Here is a 17496-nt window from a genome sequence, read left to right on the forward strand (position 1 = left end):
AAATTTCTGCCTGCAAGGTTTTCTCAATTTTTTTTTGTGAAAACTTTTGAGGTTATGATTTAAACTTTTCCCATCTTATTTTAACCAAGAATGATTTTCGGATTCTTTGATTCGAGCAATTTTTGAGCAATTCCACGGCGACAGACGTATCAATAGTTACACCAAACACCTTACAAAAGACTCCAAATGTGATATCTTCTTGTTCTATTGCATGAACATTATGACGAACATGGACTCTACTACTTCTATATAATGCAGTTAAAGAATGAATATATATAAAGAATGATATATATATATATATATATATATATATATATATATATATATATATATATATATATATATATATATATATATATATATATATATATATATATATATATATATATATATATATATATATATATAAATTGTAGTAAAGGGCTCGTCATGTGCAGAATGTAGTTTTTGGATACCCATCTGCTGACTGGCAGTCAAATTATTATTTTTTTTCCATTAAATAGGTTGGCGCACGAAAAAATGATTTTCAGAGAAATTGCTTTTTCTCCATCTCCTCTAATACATAAATATTGGTTAGAAAAAAGATTAGCTGTTTAAAATTGTTCTAGAGAAATATATTTGCATTTTTTTCAAAGGTTTTTATGATTGTGTATATTCATAGAACATGAAGAATGTTAGTTTAAAGTTAGTCCTGAACCACTTACAATTAATTACATTTACAATTGTAAAAGTAGAAACTTTTTTTTTACAATAGAAATCAACAGTTAGTAAAAACATGTTTTATTATACACTTCACATAAATCAGCATGGTTTATTCATTTAAAAAGAATTGCATCAATAAACAAAAAGAATAAAAATAGTGAAGAATGCATTTGAACATGCTTCTCGTTTTACGCTTTTTAGCACCAATACGATGTTGTTCTGAAGTTGTATATTTAGTCGTCAATTCGGTTTAACAAATGGTTTCAGTTTCATCAACTGGTAGAAGACAGGATCCTAAAAAGGTGACAAAAGTTCCATGTTATGAACGTATTGAAATTATTAAGAACAAAACTAAAGAAACAAAACATTTACATTTGCGCGGAAATATTACATGGTAAAACCATCGTTTAAAGCACAGATTACCAAAACTTTTGCATATTTATGTTTCTTATCCACAAGGAACCCCCTTTTTACTTCCTTTTACAAAAAAGGAAGTATTGTATTAGCGAAAAAAAATTCACTCAAAAAATCGACCTTAATTTCCATTTTGCTCACCCCCGAACGAATGTTGTTTTTTTTAAGACTCGACCACACGTGGATAAGTGCCTAAAAACGTGTAGACACGCGAAATATCCATAATGACGATTCCAGAGTTAATTACACGAATTTTCTCGTGACGTCTGTATGTCCCTTTTGGTTGCATTCGGGTGTTTCTAAGGGGGTCTTTTGCCCCTTTTTTGGGGGGGGGGGAATCATTGTTAATTTCAATACAAACTCAAGTGGTGTTACAATTTGGCGGACACTTGGCGATATATCGCCAATCTTTTGGTCGCCAAGTTTTGTCACCAACTTGGCGACAAATTTGGCGTTTTTTTTGTTTTGTTTTTAAATCTGGTTTTAATTTGGCCACTGTTGGTGATATTTAGAGAGTAACCTATTGAATTACATTAAAATTGGCAATAATGAGAAAATGACATTAAATTGGAGTAAAAGGAAGTCATGTGATGCACACATCAGCTCGTTTCATTGAGAAGCAAAGGGATGTAAGTGTTAAGTCTTAAATTTTGAGTGAAGCGCGTTTAAAATTCATATTCTATTTAGGCTTTCATTTAAATCTTTTTCTAAATCATACTGCTTGCCCCAAAACAGAGACGTTTTCTTACCATTTATACTGGTTTGCTTCAATTTTTTTAACTATGGCACTAACATTCCTTTGACGCTCACTGCCTTCATTAGTAGTTGAAATTTATTGCTACCAACTTCAGAAAATGAATTTGAAATCTGTCAGCTTTTCTTTAAGTGTTAACTTTCTTTTTGATAAAGGAGATGTATTTTGATCCCCCCCCCCCCCTTTTCAACGAAAAGATTATTTGGAATAATTTGAAGCCTAAACAAAGTGATAAGCTAATTTTCGAGAATCGAGGTGATAAACTCCTCGTCATAAAAAAAAGCTGTAATTTTTCAATTTCTAATAGTCAAAACTTTCCGCTTGTTTCTGGCTGACAAAGTAGGTAAAAACGAATGTGGTTCAAATGGGCAATGAAGTCAAGCCATTAAAATTAAAATAAGTTTATTAATGAAGTCTAAAGCTAATTACTATCGAAACATATAAAAACAAAAGGGGTTAGGCATACGCCACAACGAATACAGACGATGCTTTCACTTCCAAAGCAAATATACAACTGACTCCAAAGGGGAGTGGCTTAAAAGGACGTAATACAAAAAATAAAAGGAACGGGAATCAAATAATTCAATAAAAAGAAACCACAAGTTTCGCTTCACAGGATTTATCATATCGCAATTCTGAGGCACCTCACGACAAGGGGCCCCGAAGAGGATCCAAAAATGCAGGTGATACTTTGTTACGTTGTTTTTATTTTATCTGTTAGTCATATTATTTTTTTGTTTTTTATTTGTACAAGTTGTGCGGGACGTTTTTGCTCAGGGCAACCTTACTTTAATAAAGTTCTCTGGGTTAGCATATTTTAGGGACCCCACAAAAAGTATAAATTACTTATTGGTAGTTTAAATGGTAATGTAAGCAATTTTATTTATGACGATGGGCATTTTATTAAACTAAGTTTTATTAATAAAACATAAAACTAAAAAAGTCTCTGAAAATAAATAGTAGGAGCGCTATGCTTGCTTTTGTTTGCAATGTTCGTTAATGTTTGGAGTTGAAAAAGCTTTTCCAAACAGAAAAACTATCCTGAAGGTCACATGGCTTCCCTGCAACGTCTGCTAGTTATTTGCGTGTCTTCCATTTCAATACCAATCCAGAAATTAATTATAAACAAAACATTGCAATATTTTTGCTTCATCGTTGGATCACACGACGTTGCTCAAACTTTGGCACAATTAAATTCCAGCATTATCAATGTAAGTTAGTATATTTTTTTTGCAGTTAACTACATACCATCGGTTGATAACCATTGTGTTAATAAACTGAGATTGGTTATGAGACAATATGTATAACCTGGAGCAAAGGAGAACCAGAGGAGACATGATTCAGGTGTTTAAATTTATCAAAATGAAAGATGTTAACGGGTTAAATTTTCTCACAGAAAGCAAGACAAGGGGACATTGTTTTAAGCTATTCAAATCTCAGGCTAACCTGGAAATGAGGAAACATTACTTCTTTAGTAGGGTCGCGGGTACTTGGAACAGCTTACCGGAAGAGATGGTAATGAGCAGGGGTGGGTAGCTTTAAGAGGGCCATTGGTCTTCAGTGGAGACTTATAAACTGACTAGGACCAGCCTAGCTGGGCCCATAGCCTGTTGCTGGTCGTCACATTTGCATTTGTATAATTATTAGTAAGAAATATTTGTTTCTCAATCTCTTGTTTTAAGAGTAATAGATAAACGAGCCCCTAAAATTGCATCGCGACGGGGTCCAAAACGTCATTGGCTGCAGATAGTAATTCTATATCAATTTTTATCAGTGACTAAAGGCATTCTCATATTTGTGCCTTGGGAATTGTTGCACAACTTGATTGTAGGAAATGCTTCTACTCTTCTACACTAGAAACAACATCAGAATAACGAATTGTTTTTAAGATTTTTTTGTAATTCTAAATTTTGTTCACTTACGGTGTTGAAAGATCCGGATGCTGTGGGAAACAGGAAAACAAAAAAGCGTGAACCTTAACTTTAAAGAAACCTGAAAGTCCACCGAATAGACGAAATTTGGAAATTTCTTGAAATTTAAGATTATTTTGCATCATAGAAAAGGTGCCGGTTAGATACAATAGTGAAAAGGAAGTTTTGATAAAGAGTATATATATATATATATATATATATATATATATATATATTGCATTTCCCTGAAATCTACTGTATTAGGAAAGCGCTGTAATAATAATCTAAAAAAGTTAACATTAAATGCTTAATGTACATAAAAATTTTAAGCATTCATTTAGAAAATGAAAACGAATGAAGTTGATGCATTTAGAAATAAAATAATTTTTAAATAATAATGATGAGTGAAAACCAGACAGAGAAAAATACGAATAAATATCAACATTAAAATTTCTGGCGCCGTTTTCCATTCATTAGTAGCTACATAACTTTTCCGACATGCAATAAGCATATCCGAAAGTCACATTTATTGTGAGTTCTTTCAATAAAGTTAATAATTATAAGATAATTCAAGTTTTCAGATGGTTAGTGTAGTTTTTCGGTTAGTGTTTATACAACTTATTTCTCATTTTGCATTGACTACTAACTGAATAAAATTAATTTTGTGCGGGACGTTTTAAAAAAATGTTGCATGTTCTGTTGTCTCAGAAGAATTCTATTTCTAAAGCATTTTTGCTTACTCAAATATTCATTAAAAAAATGTTCCTGTGATAAATTTTCTGTGTTTTTTCTATTCGCAACTCCAGAGCTGGAATACGCTACCTTGCGGTGATTAATAGTACTTAAGAAAAAGGTAAAACATTCCATTCCACGTGTTTTCTTTGGGATAAATTACAGGCTTCAGACAGTTTGTGGTGTAATGTAATTTCAGAAGAATCCAAAAGAAAGCTTCCCACAAATACGATGAAAAATTACTGCAATTCCCTAAGCGTCAAAGCAAGCTATAAGTTACGACATTTGTTTGTTTTACCTTTTTCATCCACCATTAGACAGTGGCTGCAGCGTCCCCTATAGTTTATTGGAATTGCGAATAGCGTTTACTGATTTAATAAATTAGTTATTTTTCTCATAAAATATTTAGCGAGTTTCACAAGTTTCAATACAGTAATTAACGGTGCTTATTAAGAAATAAGAATAAATAAAAACTGATTAATTCAGTAAAGAATAAGAACTAAAAGTTTCGATTTGGAAGCTCTTACAATCAATTTTTTGACTGAAAATAAAAATGTGATATCTTATAGTTTAAACATACTTACCGTTTCAAACTTCATTTTTTGTAGTAGTAGTAGTCGTGGGGATGTTCGTAATGTCCTCCTAGGTGGCCATAATCGTATCCATATCTTCCATATGAACCGTAGCTGATTGGGTAGGAACCATAGGAAACTGGGGAGACATATTTCTTTGCGTATGGCAGAGAATAAGAGACAGGATAACCGTAGTCTCCATAGTGACGACTGTAGGGGTACCGATAATTCTGGTAGGATGAGGGATAATAGTAACTGCCGTAAGTGGCCAGAGCACATGCAACCAGGCCCAACAAAGTCAGAGCAACCTAAAACAGACAAAAAAAAAAAAATAATTTGAATTCTGAAATTTTGAATTCAAATGATGTTTTTCGCAATCACGAGTTGCGACAGGGCCCTACTCATTGGGGGCTATTGTTTCTAGAAACAGCTCCTGTCCCCCCAACCCCTCCTCCTAGGCGGTTACGTGTGTATAGTTGTGTGTGTGCGTTCAGGCGTGTGTGTATATGTAGGCACGCGTGCGTGCATGTGTAGGCTTGTTTGTGTGCGTAGACCTATGTGTCTGCACGTAGGCGTGTGTGTATGTGTGCGTGTGTGTGTGTATGAGCGCGCATGTGTGTAGGACATGGACGCCTCCGACCAGGAAAAGCGTATAGCTCAGGACCGGAGCAGCCGCGCCGCCTGCAGAGGCCGGTGGGCGGTGGTGCTGGTGTCCCTGGTCCAAGCTGAAAAAGGAACCAGACACCAAGGACGGTCAAATGAAAGCAATAAGCAATCGTGATTGCTCAAAAAAAAAAAAAAAAAAAAAAAAAAAAAAACGAAAGAATAAAATTTATTTGAATTCTAAAATTTTGTATTCAAATTATGTTTTTCGCAATCACGACAGGGCCCTACTCATTGGAGTTATTGTTTCTAGAAACGGCTCCTGTCCCCCCAAGCCTGCCTCTCCTCCTGGGCGGTTATGTGCGTATAGTTGTGTGTGAAGGCGCACATGCGTGCATGTATAGGCTTGTGTGTGTGCGTAGACCTGTGTGAATGCACTTAGGCATGTGTGTGTATGTGTGTAACGGCGTGTGTGTGGGAGTGCGTATGTGCGTAATGATACCTGTGTTTGAGCGTATATGTTTGTGAGCTTGTGTGTAGGATATGGACGCCACGAACAGGAGAAGCGGCTAAAGGGGGACAGTGCTCAGGACCGGAGGCCAGTGGGGCTGCAGAGGCCCCTGGGTAAGATTTTTTTTTTTTCAGTTGGTCAGACTTGTTAGAGTACAGTAAAACGTCAGAAATCTGGAACCATATAACTGGAACCACAGGTAGTTCGGATTTTCAGATTGTTCGGATTTTCAAAAATGTTCAAGAAAATACTGTTTAGGAATATAGCTTGCCAATTTAAACAATGTGGTGAAACAATATGTGTGTGCATAACATTCAATACAGCACTTCACGCCACAATTAGATTTTTTATCAAAAATTTAACTCTCATTGCTCACTGAACATAAAGGGAAAAGATTTACAGTATTGGTTGTACTCTGAAATGAACATTACAGAAATTAATCGACTTCATGGAACCAAAGTTATATTATTTGAAAATATTGTGCTCTCTACATATTCCTTATTGATAGACTGATGTCAGGGGCGGTAAATAGGGGGTGCGAGAGGGGGCGGTTGCACCCCCAAATTTTTCACTAAGAATAATATAAAATGGTAAAATTCAATTTAGATAACTTAGAAAATCATTTGCCTGAATTTTCAGAACAGAAAAAACTGATGGAGGATAAGTGTTTGCCTTAACTAAAGAAGTAGGGTAGGGCGGGGCTAGTTGAGCATAGGGGTAAGTTGGGCAATCGAAATATCTCCGAAACTATACACCGGACGCTAACACGTCAAATGAAGGAAAGGCGAGGGCACGGGAGGGGAACACATTACGCGACCGCTATTTGCGAATTTACGATCGAGTAAGGCACGCGTGCGCTTTGTTTATTTTGCGAAAGAAAAGTAAAAAAATCTTGTCTGTCTATATTTCTTCTGTACAGGTTAAATGTTATTCATTTTCAATCAAGTAAGTGTTAAAGTTTCATTAATTTTATGTATTTTCTATATCTATTATGGATTTTGTTTAAACTAATACAGTTTTTTTATAACCTCATTTTAAATTCAAATACTCGGGTCGGGGTATGTTGAGCAACTGTTGCTCAACTTACACGGTGATTTAAAATGATAGTGACTTTTATTCTTCTCTCGAGAAAAGCTGCAATTCTCACAGATACACCCGAGAAGAACGCGTTGCAAGAAGAACAGAGTAAATCTAGTAAAAAAGTTAAGAAGCAAAAGAAGAAAATTGAAAACAAAAAAAGAAGAGTGTTAGTAAAAAAATACTTCAGTCTAGTGATGAAAGTGACAAAGATGAATGTATCTGCCTGGTTTGTAGCGAATTCCGGTCTGACAGCAAACCAGGAGAGAAGTGGATCCAATGCAAAGATTGTAAAGAGTGGGCACATAAAAAATGTGTCCAAGTTACTGGCCTTCATTTCATTTGCATCAATTGCAATTCCGATGACGATGATGATTAGTTTTAGTCATTATGGATATTTTTTCTTAATTTAATCTTTATTGAAATTGAAAAAATCTGATTTTAAGTGGAAAGGCTGAATTTATTCCAAAAAAATAATCTTGAAATATGTTGCGTTTTTGTTGGTTCTATTTTTATGTTTAATATCTAGAAGAATATTATGTTTTGTTTTATTTTTTAACTTAGAATTAATAAAGTAACGGTTGATTATCAAATACAATTTTTATTTCATGTCTAGAAACCTTAGTTAGACTAGAATCTCTAACTGCTCAATTTGCCCCATACCCTTGCTCAACTTACCTCACCTATGGGGTAAGTTGAGCCTACTTGACTTTCTTCGTTTATACAGCTGTAACTTTTGAACTTGATCAGTCAGAAATAAATTACTATGGGCTTTTTTGTAGAAGAATAAATAAGGAATCCATCGGTATGCCACACAAGCTGTTGAGGCTTATTGTGGAGGAGCTATAATCACTTGAAGAAAAAATTGCTCAACTAGCCCCGCCCTACCCTAATCTCTTCATATGGGTTAAATATTTCAAAATTGAGTAATCTATGTTATGATGGAGCATCTTGTATGAGATACCCGTACAGTGTAGAGTCTGCAATTTTTACGCGTAAATTCTATGTCAGTTTACATAAATTTTTATGCTCATATTGTAACTTAATGTTCAGCTAGTAAGTGTTCATTGACGCCATGTACTAGAAACACATTTTAGCAACTCGGTGTATCATATGCTTTCATGGGAACTTTTTGTAATGATATGCTATTTTTGAAAAACATCTCACATCAAAAAATACTTTCACATCAACAAATGTATCTTAAGGCTCTTTACTTGACAATCTCTGAGTGACACAAGATGGTCTTCAAGAGTTATAAAAGCCCCATGGAAGAATTACTGGAAAGCGACCTTTTCATTGATAAAAAATTTGATGTCATTTTAATATGTATGCCTTTGTCTGAATTTTTTGTCTACTTTATTTATACTGCGGAGCGTTTTTTTGATAAATGCTACACTCTATCATAAAAATTTTAATTCGCTAATCTTTATGCTTGGATTGACAATCGAAACTCTTAGTAATTTTCGCATTAATGCATACTTGAACCAGGTGTGGAATTTTGTGACAGAACTTTTCGTAACAGTTTTTAATGTATGCCAATGTGGAAGAGGTGACAACCCCCCCCCCCCAGATGAAGTTAAGTTTTAGTCAAAATATTAAATCAATATTTTGAATAAACTGATCAATTCAGTTTCTCAAGAAATTGAGACAGGATTTAATGAGATATATTTATTATTGGTCTTAACTTCAATATTATGTAGGTCGGTTATAGAAAGCAAAAAAGAAAATATTACACTTATAAGTAATAGCATAAGGGAAGAAGAATTGTTTTGTGAATTGTGATTATACTTTTTAATGACACAAAATAAATACTAGCCTATTTAAAAAGCTTTCTTGGTTATTTTAAAGAGACGAATCTAAAGGAAATGTGCTTTTTTGACATAACTTTCTTGCTTCCATTGTTTTTTGACTGTTTCAATCAGGTCAGTCATTTGAAAGATGACTTCCGTGATTAAATTGAAAAACCGATGTAAATAAAGCACAAATTTACACGAAAATACAGCATATAGCTATTTTAAGGCTACAATAATGGAGCCTCTTCATCGGTGTAAAAAACTACGCACACAACCAGAAAGTTGTAGGTTGTAGGAGAACTGAACGTCAACCAATTTTGACTTTCGTGTCTCAGGAGGTTAGAGAATTGCCTTCGAAGCGCAATGAGACAAAGCAAGACCTTCCTCTTTAGCTATACTGGCAATAAATTAAGTCATTGGATATTGATTAACTATAGTTACAAAATTTTCTGTTCTTCCTGACTCCAAAAATAGCAGATTAAAACTTTACTAAAAAATAAAAACTAGTACCGAGATATTTTGTGAGATAACTTATAACAAAATAAATTTAAAGCTTCGGTTGAAAAAATTTTAATTGTTCTTTACAAACCTGATTATTCTTAACATTAAAACCATTTAATTATCAGTTCTTGTTAAACAATATGTATTTTATACCGTTCTGAGGAAATTCATGTTCAAGAAACTCGACCCCCCAAACGAAATGCTGAAATGCCGCCCCTGACTGATGTCTCACATCGCTTCATCTGTGAAAAACTTTTTTTTTTTTTGTTTGAGACTAAAAAGTTTCACTGACGAACTTGGTTTATTTTTTGCTTTTACCGATTTTCCGTGTGTTGAAACCCGCACTATTTGGATGGTAAATGTAATACTAAACCTCTGTTACAAACATATTTAGTTTCATTTCGTTGATGATTGCAGACAATTATTTATTTCACGAAATGTTTCTGCTATTTAGCCATTGTCGAGCAGTTTATTAAAACATCATGAGTGTGCTTTCGGATTTTTGACGTGTTGGATTTTTGACGTTCGGATTTTTGGACGTTCTGCTGTATTTTGTACTGTTTAATATTCTGTTCGTTTTTATGAAATTCATTGAATTATGATGTGGTGTTCTCCGGGTATCTATCACTACCACATTTCTTTTTATTTAGGCAGTTGAAAAAGTAACATATCTTGCATAGCAAGAAAATAATTGCATCATCCTGCCTTCTAAGTTTTAATAGGATTAAATGTTTAAGAATTTTTACTTTTATACTTGTGTGATCGTGTTCTTTCGTTGTGGGGTAATTTGAGTTAAACCTTTCATATTTCATTTAGTTAAAAATAATCATTTCAAAAATGTTCGAATTATTTTACGGACTTTAAAAAAACTTTACCTGGTGTTTTTTTTTTTTTTTTTTCCGAGCTGCAACATGGCATAAAATTCGAAAAGATATGTAAATTCGTTCGTGTAGCAAAAATAAATTCTGTGCAATTTTATTTGGAACATTTTAAAATTCTCTAAAAACTTGACCTTAAAGTACCTTGGTAAATTTTGCGAAGATCCGACATTTGTGCGAGAAACATACAAGCATACAAACTCAGAGCATCAGAGTCAGAATCGGTCATTTTCCTTCTGAGTCCGCAAGTCTGCCAGGGTTGTGGAGACTGAATCGGAACCGCTTTTGTAAAGGAATCGCAGTGGGTCACTTCCCCCCAGACTCCGCAGCCCTGCTTTTTAGACGCAGGGCCCGATTACGAAATTGTAGTACAGCAGGCCTTACACATCTGTTAGGCTTCCTTAAATATTCCAATGAAGGAATGAATTGAAGAGGCCTGTAAGACAAAAATCCAGGGAAATCCCGTTACACTTCAAGGGACCGAAAATTTTGTTCGTTGTAACGAGAATTTCGTTGTAACAGAATTCCAGCAATGTAATGGAAATTGAAATGGGATTGAAAATTTACTTCGTCGAAACGGATATTTCGTTGTATTGGCATTCGTTGTAACGGGATTTCACTGTACTTTTCTTGTCATTGCATGTGCTAAAGGTTGGAATGCCCTCTACTGAGAATATAAACTGGTCTGTGTGGGACTAGATGATAGTGTTGTACACAAGGAGAAAGAAATTTACACAAACTGTATTAGGATGCAAGAGACAAGGAGTCATGATTTAAGGATACCTACTTTCTCCTTCCCTCAGAGGGCTGCAAATCAGTGTTGCTTGATCATTTTTTACCCTTATAAATGCAGAGCGATGTCATTATTTAGATGTGGATTATTTAATTCCTTAAACATGAAATTTATTGCGTAGGTTTAAGTACAGTCGAGCCCGCTTAATGGAATATCGGATAATAGAATATCCCACTTAATGTAATAAAATTTCAATGTACTACACCGTTGATGTGTGTTATTTTTATCCCGTATAATGGAATATCCCGCTTATTAGAATAATTTTTCATGGCAAATTGCCTATTCCAATCGGGCTCAACTGTATAGTAGTATGCAAACAAGTTCGTTCAACATGCAGTGGACCTATCCTAAGAAGCTTGACTGTTAAACATGTTTTCTTTCACAAATTCAGGCGAGAATTTAGAGAAGAAGCTAAATATATTCGTTTTCTGTTCTAATTAATATATACTACAGTTTAATGACATTACATTAAATATTTAATTTTAGGCATAGTTATAAATACAGTATTCATTATCTGTTGATATTATTTTCTTAAATTTGTTTTTGAAGTGAAAATCAAAGGCAACTAAACTAAAGAACAAACAGCATCCGTATTTTGCCCATTGCTGTGTTAACGGGGGGAGGGGTGGCCCGAATGCTTTTTCAAAATTCTATGAAAAATGCACGTTATGTACAATGGTGGTGATTAGTTATTGATTTTGAACATATACCTTTAAAATTTTTCTGAAAAAAAAAACTATTAAATAGAATTTTGAAAAAACCCATTATGGTTAGCTTGCAGTGAGTTAGAAAGAGAAAAGTTTATTTAAAAGATAATACTGCATTCAAAAACAAAGAAATAGTACACGATTTTATAATACACCAGTTTGAAGTTTCAAAATATACATTACTAATTAAGTTTATTATCTTCAGAGAATCAATCGCTCCTACTCGAATTTTCAAAGTACTCACCAAGACCTTCATGATGAAGTACTGGTCAAAATGGAAAGTGAAGACAAGAACTGTTCTGCAGACGGGTGTGTTCTACAATTATCAGCTCGGCCATTAACTTTATATAGGGCTTCACCAAGGACTTGGAAATCCCGGTGAAATTTCGCCATATCAGCAGATAGGGATGCTTTTCCAACGCTCCTTCGACCTTGGGGCTTAATAATGTCATCTGGACCTTGCATTCTTGCACCAGTTAAAATCTGAAGCAGTCGCCGATGACTTTGATGTGTGAAAAACGTTGAAAAAATAAAGCAAAAAAGGTGAAAGGAGGGGGGGGGGGAAAGAAAAAAAAAAGTGATTAGAGAATAGAAAAAACTTGTCTTTAAAAGGTGTTCATCTCCTTTCGAATTCTGGCGCAGTAGCTGCCCTAAACCTGTTTCATAGTATCTGAGTGATAATATATGTCAGAAAAGATCAGAGGAGATTTTTCAAGTGCCTCAACAAAGGAAATTTATTTTCCAACTCGTGAACTCTATATCGAAAGAGTGGACATGAAATAATATATTGGTCACGTGGAAAATAATCTTTCCTTCAGGTCTTATCGTGAGCCTTAATTTTGCATTCGTGAGAGAAATAGATGATGGACGTTCACAATGCGAACATTAAGTATGTCATTTTGTGGGAAGGGCGCGGGATTGCATTATGTATGAAGAATTAGCCTTTCATTGCTGAATGATTTTGACAAAGGTATTTGGAAAGTTGACATGGATTGGACAAGAACGAATTTGTAGAATGAGTGATGTTTTTGAAAAGTGCTTGGAATAAAATGTTACTGTCACCAAATATGTTCACAACAACTTTACCAATTTGCGTTATGTTCTCATAATCTTCTTCCATCGACGTTCTTCCTAATGTCGTGCAACCTGATGCTAACTGTTTTAACAAATCTTTAGTTTTCCGTTGCTTACTGAATGTTCTGCTGATTTCACCAGGGCTGAATTTCTAATGAAAAAAGTACGGGAGCCCTATAGTTTTCAGAGCTTACTTTTATTCTTAAATACTCTGAATTACATTCGAAGTGTAAAAATTGACATAAAACTGAAAAGAAGTGCAAGAGGTGAGCTCCCGTGAGCTTCCATGCTTACGGGATCCCGGAGCAACTAAAGCTCCGAGACCAGATAATATTTATCCAAAAAATTTTAGTTGAATGTGCAGAGGAATTAGTGGATGTTATTTTAAATATTTTCAATGCTTCTTTTGACTCAGGGACAGTGCCAGAGGACTGGAAACTGGCTAACATAACGCCGCTCTTCAAGAAAGGGTCTAAAGGTAATGCTGGGAATTATAGACCTGTAAGTCTGACTTCAGGTGGTTTGTAAGATTTTCGAAACTTGAATCAAAATTAACATTATGAAATTCTTAGAGACTAATATTCTGTTGACTAGTTTGCAGTATGGGTTGAGGAAAGGTAAATAGTGTGCTCCAAATTTATTGTATTTCTACGACAAATTTAACTTGGCTTTAGATAACAAAAAGTGTGTGGGTGTTGTTTATATTGATTTTCAAAAAGCTTTTGATAAGGTACCGCATGTTGCTCTTCTCAGCAAATTAGCTGATATAGGAATAGGAGGAAAAACTTTATTTTGTGTTAGAAATTAACTGACTGAAAGGAAACGAAGAGTAGTTGTGAGGGGAAATCATTCTAAATGGAGTGATGTTTTAAGCGGGGTTCCTCAGGGTTCAGTTTTAGGGTCTCTCTTGTTTATTTTTTTTATGAATAACATCAATGAGAATATTTCTGGAAGCATGAATTGTTTTGCTGATGATGCAAAAGTTATGGAGATTATAGAAAATGAAGAACAGGTAAAACAGCTTCATGAGGATTTAGATTATATTACTAAGTGGGCGAATAAGTGGGGTATGACAGTTAATGTAGGGAAATGTCAAGTGTTACACTTACGTCATGGCAATAAGCGTACGCGTTATCGTTTACAGGGTTCAATCATTAGTCAGGCAGAAAATGTTATTGATCTGGGTATCTTAATAAATCAAGATTTCAAGTTTAGTCAGCCGTGCAGCATTGCAAGTAACAAAGTCAACAGAATGCTTGAGTTTATCAATAGATCTATTTCAAAAAAAAATCTAAGGTTCTTCTGCCTTTATATAGGAGTTTAGTAAGACCCCATTTGGAGTATGCAGTGCAGTTTTGGTCGCCTTATCTGAGGAAAGGTATTTCTGTATTGGAAAGGGTTCAAAGAAGGGTAACTAAACTAGTAGGCGAACTTTCAGATTTAGATTATGAAACCAGACTTAATAGGTTTAATATGTATATCCTGTAGCAAAGAAGGATCAGAGGGTACATGATTCAGTTGTTTAAATTTATCAAAATGAATGTTGTTAATGGATTAAATTTTTGCACCGAAAGCAGGACGAGAGGTCATTGTTTTAAGCTATTCAAATTTCAGGCTAACCTGGAAATAAGTAAAAACTACTACTTTAGTAGGGTTGTGGGCACTTGGAACAGCTTACCGGTAGAGGTGGTAATGAGCAAAGGGGTGGAAAGCTTTAAGAGAGCCATTGATATTCATTGAGGACTAATAAATTGACTAGGACCAGCCTAGCTGGGCCAAGAGCCTGTTGCTGGTCGTCACATTTGTATTTGCATTTGTAATCAAGTCTTGGTCTTCACACACAGGCCCAGTAACCTACGATGAAAATATTGCCTTTTCAGTTTAAATGTTTTTAGGGTATCGTCAGCCTGCTGCAATTCAATTCGAAGCCGGAAAGTCCCTATTATGTTCCACTTATTTTTTTTAATGGGGGAGTCAAATTGATTCAAAACAAAATAAAAAATCATATTTTCGATTTTCGTTTTCAGGTAATATTTTTATATTTATAATAACAATTTGCTAAAACAATAATGTAAAATTATTCTGTGAAATTTTCATTCAAGTCATTTGAAGAAATTCTGAAAGTGTCTAAAGGGGGAACAAAAAAATCACTGCATTGCCCGTCATAGCTCACACTGGATTACCTAAAAGCTAAAAATCAAAATGAAGTAACTAGTCAATAATTTTCTGCAGGTAACAACGTCAAGTTCATTTCCTTTAATTTATTTTTAATTTTTTATCAGCACATAGAAGTCAAATACAAGTTTCTCATAAAAAATTCGAAAATTTTACTCTTTTGTAATTACGTTAAAGTTACAAAACAATGATAATGAACTTTGGGGCCTGCAGGAACCCATTTACTAATAAAATCATTTTGGTTTTTTGATTTGAGATGATCCAGCGGTTAGTTATGAGTTACACCTCCCCCCCCCCTACGCAATGAAATTCTTTTTTATCTTGACACGTCCACGGAAAACCGCTGCCAGTGGCTCATTTCCTTATAAGAATCAATGAAAACTTTACAGATTATCCTTCAAATGTTACTTTATCTTGAAGTAATTACAGAAATAAATTAATTGTGTCGTCAAAAGAAATGATTGAAAATATGCTTTTTCTTTTGTACCTGCTCGAATGTTTAACATTCGGAAAAATTCGGAGCTTCATTTGTCAAAATGAGAATCTTCCCCTCCTAAAAATTTAAGATCGGAGATCCCATTACTTTGCAAGAAGGTAGTTAGTTAGAGTAATCTGGGGATATTTCGAACGTACTTCCACAGTTCATTAACTGTAATGGCTGACGGAAACATCTATTCCTGATATAATATATTAAAAGGACTAAAGTCTATCTTCCTGAGTCTGGAATCTACTTTAAGGGTTTCTTCAAAACAATAGACGTCAATAACCATAACGTTAAAAATCCGAAGGCACGACTATTAAGTTTTAATAAACTGCTCGACAATTACTTTGGAATAGATACATTTCGAGAAATACATAATTGTATGGAATAATTGAGGATATGAAATTGAGTGCATAATGTAATATAGGTGCAGTATTATGTTTACTGTATACAAGCAACGATAAAATTAAAAATTAAAAAAAAACCCCGACTGAGCCACAACTGTAGAATTAAGAGGGAAAATTGAAAATCCTTTTAAAAACCTTATAATATTAAAAATCAATACCAAGTATTTTATTTTCTATTCAATGGAAACTGACACCAGATAAAAAAATTTAAATCATTGAAATTTTTCCTTGTCGGCCAACAGTGAATTTGGTTATCGATCGCGTGAACGCTTAGCCATTATTAAAATCTGTTTAAGAAAACGTTATAATTCGAATTCTATGAAACATGAAAGTTCTAAACACATTCTATCAGACGCGGGGAAAATGCTCTGTATTTTGCTATTAAAGTTTAAAATTTTTAACTGTGGTTTCACTGCAAAAATCGCGAAAAAACGTTTTAGAGGTTTTTAATTAATATCTTTGTTAATTAATGTCATCCAAAGATGCAACTTAGTTAAGAAAACTCTCGATCAACTCTCCTTTCGAACATTTTTTTTCAAAATCAGTCCATCCGTTTAGGAGCTAGAGTGCCATAGACACACACACAGATACGGCAAACTTATAACCCCCTTCCTTTTTGTGTCGGTAATTAAAAAGTACTGTACAGTATATTTATTGTATAACTACTGTGAAGGGCGGGGCGGATTAAACAATATCAGTGATCTTTTCAATTCGTAAATTATTTTTGAAAGTAAAAATTTAAAATTCTACTTATTTTTATTGGTTATGAAATTATTTTTTAGCGTTTATGCCCAAAAAGAGGCTTTATTCCTGGTCGATTTGGTACTTTTTATTGACATGTAGGCAATTCCAGAAATTCTTCGTACCTAAAATCGTTGGTTCGTTCATGCGGATGAAAGGGGGGGGGGGAGGTCTCATTCTTCAGGCATGATCAAAATGGTAGTCTGCATCCGCCACTGATTCCTGAAAAAAGGTGCCTCACTGAATTCCTTAAGCACTGAAATTTCTTCAATTTTCTATCATGTTCAGTATACTGCAAAAAATAGTTGTTGATTATAGAGTAACGTGCTGTTGTTTCCTACGGTTTAATACTGCCAGTAGAAAAAAGTTTTTGTTTTTGGCTGTGCAAATCGATGCGCAAAAGGTGTCTCTTTCCGTATGTGACGTTTCGAAGAGAAACTGACGAATTCAACATGGTCGAGAGTCATGTTTTCGTTTTTATCGTTACTGTGTGAGGACAGCTAAGTTGTAATTCAAATTAAAGGTAAGTACGAACAATATTCATTCTATTTTCTTTTAAATTTAGTTTTCTTTTACATCGGTAATGAGTGTGAAGGAACGGTGTTTATTTTAACATCACAATTCGTTTCCCATTATTCGTTGCAAGATGTTGGCTTTGAAATTTATTTTTG

At 34.3% G+C, this 17496-nt stretch overlaps 1 long non-coding RNA gene across 1 annotated transcript; it reads right to left on the reverse strand.

Moving 5' to 3' along the window:
- Positions 1-764: 764 nt before the first annotated feature.
- Positions 765-12315, reverse strand: LOC129226393 (uncharacterized). The gene is made up of 3 exons (XR_008580782.1): positions 12192-12315; positions 5097-5392; positions 765-996 (listed from the first exon to the last, which is right to left on the reverse strand). It is a non-coding gene; the product is annotated as an uncharacterized LOC129226393 (long non-coding RNA).
- Positions 12316-17496: the final 5181 nt, after the last annotated feature.

The sequence above is a fragment of the Uloborus diversus genome, chromosome 1 (assembly GCF_026930045.1).
Source record: "Uloborus diversus isolate 005 chromosome 1, Udiv.v.3.1, whole genome shotgun sequence".
NCBI classification, from domain to species: domain Eukaryota; kingdom Metazoa; phylum Arthropoda; class Arachnida; order Araneae; family Uloboridae; genus Uloborus; species Uloborus diversus.